The sequence below is a fragment of the Camelus dromedarius genome, chromosome 30 (assembly GCF_036321535.1).
Source record: "Camelus dromedarius isolate mCamDro1 chromosome 30, mCamDro1.pat, whole genome shotgun sequence".
NCBI lineage: Eukaryota > Metazoa > Chordata > Mammalia > Artiodactyla > Camelidae > Camelus > Camelus dromedarius.
Window position 1 is genome coordinate 18856070 of NC_087465.1, and position 10959 is coordinate 18867028.

Genomic DNA, 10959 nt, shown 5'->3' on the forward strand with positions numbered 1-10959 from the left:
GCCAGTCCTGGTTCTTGGCACTGGTGTGCAGCAGCCAGCAAAATAAGCCCCTCGGGGGAGGTGAGTGGACAACCACCAAAGAAAATAAGTGAACTGTATGATTTCATAGTTGCCACAAGCTCTATAAAGAAAAATAGAGCAGAAGAGGGGGTAGGGAGTGCCGGAGGTTTAACCTAAAGAAGTAAATATTTATTTATTTATTTTTTGGTGGGGGAGGGAGGGAGGTAATTAGGTTTATTTATTTATCTTTTTTTTTAAATGGAGGTCTTGGGCTTGAACCCAGGACCTTGTGCATGCTAAGCACGCGCTCTACCACTGAGCTATACAAGAAATAAATATTTATGTTTAAGATTTCTTTAGTGTCTTTAATTTCTTATTTATTATGATTTGTAATTATTTATTATATTTATTTATAATGATCTATAATTATATTTACTGAAATATATTTTTAAATATATCATATTTTGTAATATATTTAACATGAATAAATATATTAAAGCAAGCCTAAGAACAGTATGGATTGTAATGCGATTTGAATGAAACTGGCAGCAGTGGGCCATTTCAAGCATTGCAGTGGACTCGGTCTTCTTCCCTTGGATAGGATGTGTTCTCCTCTGCATTCCATGCACTTGGCTGAACAGTTTGAGAAGCGCTGATGAGGGAAGACCAAGGATTGGCTGCGGAGAAAGTGCCACCTTTCAATCACAGAGCAACTGGATGCCTTTTGCCTGGTTTATTTTGATCTTAAATCATTTTTAAACCTTTGAATTCTGAGCCCCAACAATACCCAAAGCTTTTTTTTTTTTTTTTTTTTTGCATGTACTGAGAAGTTGTACGAAGAACATCAGGCTCAATTTAACATATTGTTCAATTTTTTTTAAATTTAAGATTCAGAAAAATAATAATTACACATCCCAAATCATGAGGTGTAACCATAACCAGGGCAGAAATATAACGAATTTTTACCCTCTCGCAAGAGCTCGTTTATGTCCTTAAGAACCTTAATTAGATGGATTCCTTGAGAATGGTAGCTCCTTTTAAAAACTATTTTAAAACTAAAAGTGAAAATTTGCCCTTTAAACAGGTTATAAAAGGAAGATTAAGTTAGTTTTTCCACACTTCTGGGAAACTTAAAAATGATTTCAGATGATGACTGTCATCCCACCGTATGAAAAATAGATTAAGGTTAAGAGAATCACTCATCTATTACACCCTTCAGGCTGAAAGCCTGTGTAAGTCAAGCATAAACCTCCACCCAGATAAATGTTTCTCCCATGAGCAATTAACTCAAACCCTGTTTAACAACACAATGTACTGTCTACATGGTTCTTTAAAATACCTCCCAAAGATTTCTTTCCAGTTTATTATTGTAATTAATTTAGTGAGTATAAAACTGATAGTATTACTTTCTTTTTTATTATGTAACATGTATTTGCTATTTTGGGGTGGTATGTGTGTGTGTATGGAGAGAAAGAGATTTTCTTTGCTTCCTGATCATTTTAGTCATCTCATATTGACACTTGAAAGGCAACAGAAAGAACACTGAACTGGGATCTCAGAGGCTTGAGTTCAAATCCTGATCTGGGGATTACTTACCATATGACACCTGTTAAGTCTTCTAATCTCTGCAGGGTTCACAGCTCTGAGGTGAATGTATTGTACTCTTTAAGGTCTTTCAACTCTTGGGTTCCATGATGACTGACCTGAGTATGTTTTAAGTTTAAGATTAAGCCAAATGCCCATGATTAAAGTCCACAAATGGGGTCTAATATGTACAGCTACAAATGTATAGGCTCTCTTATAGACATCCTCTCTAAGCCAACGTGACGTGCTGTGTCTTAGAACTGCCTTCCCTGTTCCTAGCAATATCACCTTTAATTTCATGGGCCCTCCCTGCTTTGCTGGGAATGCAAAAATTATGAAATTTTGCAAACACTTGCTGGCATCTTATTTTACTAGTTATCTTCTTAGTAATAATAAGATGCTGTAACAGCTACAAACCAAGTAGCTGCTATCTTATATTATTTGTATTAACATCTCTTTCCACAAAGTGAGGATTACCCCCACCCAAGATGTGTACTTACTTCCTACTAATGATATTTTCGTATCTCTGAAGCTTTGTTCTCATCTTTCGTTTCCTATTGCTTTTTTAAATCTGAGACCTTTCTGGTACAAGTAACTGAAATCCTACCCACCCTAAAGAAAAAAAAAAACAAAAAACGGGGAAAGGGATTTATCAATTTGGGTAACTCATCTACGAGTTTGGGGAAAGTTAGATTTGGGGCCCATAAGATGTGTGGTCCTCTGTCTCTGTGTGTGTATGTGTGGGGGCCGGTGGGGGGCGGAAATGTTGCTTCATTATGTGGTCAGCTAGAACCAGAGACGGGGGGCAGCTCTGGCCACACACCTCTCAACCCTGTGACTCGGAGCAGAGGAGTTCTTTGCCACGTGCAGCAGTTAAAGAAACCCCAGCACAGGAGCCTGGATGCCCTCTGAATTATGAGTCCACATCTGTGGCCAAGAGTGGAGTGCTGTGGCTGGCAGCCTTCACCAAAGCACGTGGCTTAAGGATGGTTACTGTCCTGAGCAGAAAAAGAACATAAAAGGCCATCATGTCTTATAAATATAACCAATATGATCTAAAATCTGAAGCACAAAATCAATTCAAAGGAAAAAAAAATCACATCAGATCTAATCTCCCTACCCAAGGACAACCACCAATATTGTTTTGATATATTTATTTCAATTTGTTTTCTATGCATTTTTTTTTGTTTCATATTGTTTTTCCACCTGGTTTTATAATTTAAGCTTTCACTCACAAATGGTCATATAACTTGTAGATGGATCATGAGCTAGTAGGAGAAGAAATAAGTCATGCAAATATTGCAAGAAAACATGCATGAATATTTTTATAAGCCCCAGGGAATGACAACTGTTATAAACAGGATATCAGGTTGGAGCCATAGCAAAAAGCTGATCAAATTGACCACAGGAAAAAAGCCTTTAAACTTTATGGCAAAGACACCTTTAAAGAGTTTTTAAAGGTAGAAGGTGGTTGGTTTTCAACATAAAACCAAGGATTAAGATACAGACAAAAACAAATAATTCAGTATTATTAAAACAATTAGATATAATATTTACCTATCAGACTGGTAAAAATGTTAAAGTGTTGATAATATTCAGGGTGACTGAGAGTAGGGAGAAATGGGCGCTCTGTATATACTACTGCAATATCTTTCATAATTCTAAAATTCACTTTTGCCACTGGAAGCCAGTGAGTCCACCTCTAGCTGTGGACTCTAGAGAAACATCAGTTCATGAACACAAAGGAACACAGAGAGGGTCTTGGTCACAGCACTGGTTTTAATAGTAGAATATTGAAAGCAGCGTAAATATTCATCGAAAGGAGAATGGTTTAAAAAGAAGCCTTTGACAACATGGGAACCACCATGCAACAGCTAAAAGGAAGGAGGGAGGTCGCTGTGTACTAAAAGGGAAAAGGTTCAAAGTTTTCAATGGAAAAGGCAAGTTGTAAAATTATATTTAAACATGCTCTCATTTGTGTTTAAAGTAAAACCCCACAAAATAGACTGTACACTCTAAATAGTGTGATTTCAGATGGAAAGGTGGATAGACAGATGAGAAAGTGTCTGAAAGATACTTCCTAACCTCGAGGCAGGTGAGTGAATTGAGGGAAGATAAAGGAGGTCTCCTACTTTCTGTACCTTTTGCTTTTAAAAAACTGTATTCAGATATTACATAGGTCACCTTAAAATAACAAGTAAAAACCGTTCATAGCATAATTTTTACTACAGACTCTTCTGTCCAACCATTGTGCCAAAATTTCACCGTGTCTTGCTATTTTAAACAGGGCGCTGCCAACCTTTGTACAGAAAACACTATGTATCTTTTGGATTCCTTCCTTAGGATCAGAGCCAGAAGTGGAATCAGTGGTCCAAGGGTGTGCGGCTTTCTGAAGGAGTTGCTGCAGTTTACAATCTGACAACCATGGGAAAGTGGCTGATTTCCTGTGCTCTCTGTGGCTTTGATCATATCATATCTCATTCTTTCCATCTTTCCCTTCCTTTGCTACTTTGATAAATGTTCCATCAAATCTCATTTTGTTTTAATTTATTTCTTTGATCATTAACGAAGAAAAGTATTTCCCCATGTGTTCAAGTTTTATTTTCCCTTCTGCGAATTCTTTTCTTATCCTTTGCCCATATGCCTACAAGAGGCTGAGTTTTGCTCTGCACTTATATGAGCTCTCGACATTAAAAGTCCTCTTGTATAGTTTTTGCAAATACTTCCCTAGTTTTGTTGTTTCTTTTTAAATTTCTTCATGTTTTAGATTTATCTGTGGGTCTTTCTTTGCCTTTCTTTGCTGATTTTATTTACGAATTCTTATCACTGTTTTTTCCCCTGAGGTTTTTAATAATAATCTCTACTAAACTTCATCCTTTATCATTTTCCTTCAATTCTTTTTTCTTAAAAAGAAAATTTTTTTTTGCCTCCAGGCTTCCTTTCAATTTTCTTCATATGTTATCCAACAGATTAATTTCCTTATACTACAGAATGTGCCATTGCTGGGATGAATTCTTAAAATTAAGTTTTCAGATTCAATTCTCATTTACTTAGCATTGATTATTTGCCTTCCTGTCTGTATTTCAGTAAATAACCCTTGGTTCATCCTTTCCTTCTAATAGAAATATTTTTAAGCTTAAATAATTATCATCAAAATGATCATATTTCTAATAAGTAATGTTTTTCAAAATACCAAACTTAATCCCTTTAAAGTATTGGACATGAATACAAATGTGAACATACAAATAGCTCATCTGTGGGCACATTCTGTAATAATGGACTTGGTCTATTTCTGCATTGTCCAATACGGTAGCCGCTAGCCCATGTAGCTATGGAGGACTTGAAAGATGGCTAGTACAGATGAAGAACCAAAGTTTAAATTGTATTTAATGCTTTTTAAAGTTTATTAATTTTTTTGGTGGGGGAGAGGTAATTAGGTTTATTTAGTATTTGTTTATTCTTAGAGGAGGTACTGGGGTCTGAACCCATGACATCGTACATGCTAAGCATGCGTTCTACCACTTGAGCTATGCCCCCTTAAATTGTATTTAATTTTAACTAAGTTTAAATAGCCTCTTAGCTAGTGGCTATAGGATTGGACAGTGCAGGCTCAGACCTTCCAAGGGTCCTTTTCTACCTCCCAGATCCATTTTTAGGTGAACGTAGCTGAGCTACCTCAGGAAACAGAGATTACACTCGTGATGCTTTGCTGTAAATCCGAAATCCAAACTGTCATAACTGTGTTTTCTCATCTGCCTTCCTAATTTTAAGAACCTAATGTTTTTTGAATTATTAGCTTATATTTATCAGTTCTCATTTATTACCTTCATCAGGCTTCCAATTAGGCTATTTCCAGGTTCGTGGGTGGTGAGACATGATAAGTACCTCATCTATCCCCTCTGCCTCCAGTACTATTTTTATCTATGCCATTTCAGTTCCTCTGTTTGTTATTTTATTCTCCAGCTATTCTAGGGAAAAAAGTACCTGAATTAACCCAGCAACCTATTACAAGAGTCTTAAAAGCCATAAAATATAATGAGACATTAGCACATGCTGATATAAATGCCCCTGGGATTTCTTAAAAGCTAGTTGTAAATTTTCTTTTGTTGTTGTTGTTATTATGCCTGTTAATATTTTTAAAAAGAGAGACAGAATTTGGCAGAGTGTCTAAAAATTCCTTTATACTAGGGGATAGAATTTTCCCTTAACCAATGTAGATACAGACCGTCCATCTGGCCCACATGCCTGGAAGGAAGGAGGGCAGAGGGTGGGCAGTAGAAGCCCTGATCATCTTCCATTTCTGTCATTAGGGATGCAGAGATTTCTTGCAAGCTCTTTCTCTCATTTCTTTAAAAGTGATGGTGGAGCTGCTTGTTCCACCACCTCTTGTATATAAACCCACTATCCGCACACCCCTGGTAGCGTCATCACAGCCACAGCTCCACTTGATGGACGTCTTGCTTCCCTTTGCCACATTGCAGGTAAGGCTGACTTTCAAGACCCTTGGTCTAAACTGAAATTTCAAACATGACCCAGTCCAAATACTGCTCTTTTCCAGAAGTTAAGGGAAGGGAAGAGGAGAAAAATGAAGAGAAAACAGAAAAGGAAGGAGAAGAAAGAGGACAAGAAGGGCGAGCAGCAACAAATAGAAGGATGGTCTTGGGTCTTCGGTAATTTACTAGGTTATAAATAATACTCCACACATAAGAAGTTTTCTTCTATTTAGCCTAAGTGTGTCCTTCAGAAAATTAGGGCTATTTTCCTTTATTCAATTCTCAGTGAAAATGAAAAATAGCTAGTTGTGATCTTGGATATAAAAATCATGATCTTCACTATTTTTTAAATCTTTCCTGATAGGTTTTCAATACAGACTATCGGCCACGATACCATAGTCATTTCACCCATGTTGTTTTATGCGTTCCCCCCACCGCCCCAGCTTCTTCTCTATTATTCTACTATTAGTGATACTGTTTTCCTGTTAGTTTTAAATACTTCCCCCCATGCTCACTCCATGTTCAGCTCCTTGTTCTCAATGACCTCTGCATCCTTATCAGTATCTTACAAGCCATCACTCATTCCCTATCTTCTAGAACCTAAAATCTAATGTCACCCTGAGAATATGAGCTGCCACCTTTCAGAATGGCATTCAGCTTGTTACTTAGGACTATACATACTCCTGGCTGGAACTGGCTGCCTAATTTGCAGAGCCCAAAGAAAGATGAACACACAGCGCTACTTGCTCAAAATGACCGTAAATTTCAAGACAGACAGCAGAGCATTAAACCAAACATGGGCTCTTCTAAGCATGGTGTCCTGGGTGACAGATGACACCCCCATGAAGCAAGCCCCATTTCCAGCTTTGTCATTGACACTGGAAAGGGCGGGAACAACACACTATTGGTTTCTTCCACTTCCTTTTCCCCAGATTCTTCTCTTTCCTTAGAGAAGGAGAATTCCATGTTAGGAACTGAGAGTTATTTTGTGCTTGGGCTCATGGCAGACTCAGAACCTATCTGTTCTAGAAGGACTGAGGATCTTGTTGGGGTCATGGAAGAATTTTTTGAGCAGGTGAGGAATGTGGTATAGTGGGCATGTTAGGAGGATTATTCTGAAAGCAGCCGGGAAGATAGACTTGAAGGGAATGTTGTAGGGTCAAGGAGTTCTGCCTCAGTCCAGTGAGAAATGAAGAGAGTCTGAACTAAAGCTACAACAGAGGGTAAAGTGAGGAGAGAGTAGACTTGAGGAATATACAAAGCAGAAATCAACAAAACCGTGTGACCAATAAGATCAGGCAGCACGAGAGAAGAAGGAACAAAAAAACCCTTTTTTAAAACTCAGACTCACGGGACTAAGTTGAACTTAGCGAGAGTCACAGGGGAAACGAAAGCAGAGGGAAGCAGGCTTAGTGGGGAAGATGGGACCATTTGGGAAAATGTTGCGTTTGAAATGCTCATGGACATCTGGGGCAAGTCATGTAATCACTTTCTTGAGCGTACTGATTTAGGAGCTGTGCTGGTCCTTGGCCAATTTTCCATTGGATCCATTCCTTGCTCTTCCCTCAATTTGCTCTTTATTGCACATTGTCAATCTTTGCAGGCTGTTTCTTTCAGAGTCTCTTTTCTGGGGCTGCTCGCTTGGTTTAGCCAAAGAGAAACTGGTGGGAGATTAGAGGGAGTAAGGCAGAAGCCAGGAAATATCTCCCCGTCTCTGCTCTAGGAGTGTCCTCCCACTGGGCTCGTCTCCTCCAAGGCGCTGTTCCTCCACATAGACCAGTGGCTCCAGTTTCCCCCAGATCACTAGAGCCACTGGCCAGGGCATAGCCCCACCTCTTCCTGTCATCCCTCCAGCCTAGTGGGTAGCAGCTTCCTGTCATTAATTTTTGCGTTGTCTCAACACCTTCTTGTTTGTTTTTTTCCCTCTTTCCCATCGCCGGTGGGGATAAAATTTCTTATATTTTAAAATGTAGAGTGTTTTCTTTTTTTCTGCTTGGATCCTACCTGATACAGGACTCTTGAGCACACATTGATGTTTGTTAAAGTAAGTGAATGTTTTGAGATGGCAGATGAGGACTGAAAATTGTCGACTGAGTTTGGTAACAAGTTGGTGATATTAACAAGAGCGTTTTTCAGGGGACTCATGAGCATGAAAGCCAGATTGCAGTGAATTTTAAAAACGGCTGAGAATTAAGGAAGTAATGAGTGCATATTTCAGTTTTATTTTTTTTTTTCTAGAAATTTAACTGTTAAAGGAAGTAGGGAAGGAAATAGGATAGAGAGAATTTTTGAAGATGGGAAAGACTTGGATATGATTAAAATAAAATAGAGAAGAAAAAGAAGGGGTAAATGAGAAAGAGAGATGCTAAGAGCCCAGTAGATAAATTGACTGCATTGGCAGAGGGTCATTTGTTTGTCTCAGATAAAAGGAAAAAACCTCAAGAATGATGTAGATGAAGATACTTTTGTAGGTGGAAGGTCAGATAAGAATTTGATTTAGTACAAACTCAAGGGCTTCTATTTTCTCTGTGTAATAGCAGAGGGTGTGCTCGTGGGTTTCCAGAGAGTGGTGGAAATCAGCACTGGTCCCTAAGGGGAATGGGAGAAATAGCAGATACAGGTCAGGGCCAAGTCATGGCAAGATTAAAGAGCAGTTGAAGTTGGCTCCTGCAAATGGTGTTTCCACTGTGATGCTCTCCAGTTTGACAATCTCAACCAGTGATGGGTTCCTTGGTGGACCTTTTTCTCCTATATCCCAGCTTTATCTTAGACAAATATCTTGAATCCAACCAATTCCACCATCTCAATCACTTTGCTTTTATCTTGCACTCATCATCTCTAAGTTGGACTCCCATGCTCGACTCCTAACTAGGCTGATTGCTTTCACTTTTGTCTGTCTGCAGGCAAACCTTTACATAGCAGCCAGTGGTCTTACATACAGAAAACAAAGTACGCCCCTCTCCAAGAGCCTCCAATAATTTCCCGCCACACTCAGAAGAAATAGAAATGTCCTTACGAGACCTAAAGGACCCCGTACCATCTAGCCCCATCCCACCTCTCAGTGACCTGCTCTCCCCTCCTTCTGCTCTGTCCACATCGCCTTCCCAGTCTTTTTTGATCACACCAAACTCGTGTTCATGTCAGGCTGTCACACTTCTAGTCCCTCCTGCCAGGGTGCTGCTGCTGGCTCCTGCACTCCACTCAAGCATCTTGCTCAGGTTTCATGTTCTGAAAGAGGCCTTTCCTCCTGACCCTGCTAAAACTGCACTCCAAATCTGATGCGTTTTTCTTCTTTAGAGCACCTATTACTAGCAGCTAAAATATAAGCTCCAGAGGCTGATACATCGTCTGTCTTGCAAGAATAGTGCCTAGCATTTGTAGATACTCAAACATTTCTTTCCTTAATTTAAAGTAATACTCAAATCTAAACAGACATTTCTCCAGTGAAGACATCCAGATGGCCAATAGGCACATGAAAAGATGCTCAACGTCACTAATTATCAGAGAAATGCTAATCAAAACCACAGTGAGGTATCACCTCACACAGGTCAGAATGGCCATCATTAAAAAGTCTACAAATAATAAGTTCTGGAGAGGGTGTGGAGAAAAGGGAGCCCTCCTACACTGTTGGTGGGGATGCAATTTGGTGCAGCCACTATGGAGAACAGTATGGAGGTTTCGTAAAAAACTGAAAATAGACTTACCATAGGATCCAGCAGTCCCACTCCTGGGCATATATCTGGAGAAAATTCTAATTCAAAAAGATATATGCACCCCAGTGTTCAAAGCAATGCTATTTAGAATAGCCAAGACCTGAAAGTAACCTAAATGTCCGTCCACAGATGACTGGATAAAGAAGATGTGGTATCTATCTATACAATGGAATATTACTCAGCCATAAAAAGGAATGAAATAATGCCATTTTCAGCAATATGGATGGACCTAAGGATTATCATACTAAGTTAAGCCAGACAAAGAAAGTCAAATAGCACATGATATCACTTATATGTGGAATCTAAAAAAAAGATACAGGTGAAATTACTTACAAAACATAAATAGTCTCATAGACATTGAAAACAAACTAATGGTTACCAAAGGGGAAAAGGAGAGAGGGATAAATTAGGAGTTTGGAATTAACATATATAAAATAGATAAGCAACAGGTATCTACTTCCTGTATAGCACAGGGAACTGTATTCAACATCTTGTACTTATAACTTATAATGGAAACTATAAAGATTATTACAATATCTTGTAATAACCTATAATGGAAAATATAAATATATATATATATATACACACACACACACACACGTGTGTATAACTGAATCACTTTGCTGTACACCTGAAACATTGTAAATCAACTACATTTCAATTCGAAAAAATGAAAAATAAAGTAATATTTGGCTCTTCCATCTCTATCCCCATAAGAATGTTTATCTAGTCTAGTGAGCCAACAAACTGACTTTTGCATCTTTCTGCTGCAAGCGCCAATGTTTCTCAAACTTTAACATGTCTCAGAATCACCCGGAGGGCTTATTAAACACAGGTTAATGGCACACAGCCTCAAAGTCTCTGATTCCGAAGACGTGAGGTGGGGCTGGAAAACGGAGCCATGAACAAGTTGCCAGGTACCTCTGATCCTGGTACCATACTCCGAGAACATAAGAAACACCTGTGACAAACATCACTTCCAGCAGGGTCCCTCCTCCTCACCTGTCTCTCCCAACCCCATCACCCCTTCTGCAATTGCCAGTAGCATCACAGAAAGCCAGGAGGACTTGTGCCTGGACTCTGTTCCTTGAGAGAAGGGCATTCTTGTGAGATGAAGCACAAAGTTTCCATTTCTCACTCTTCGGATTTTGTGTTGTAGTCAGATTCTG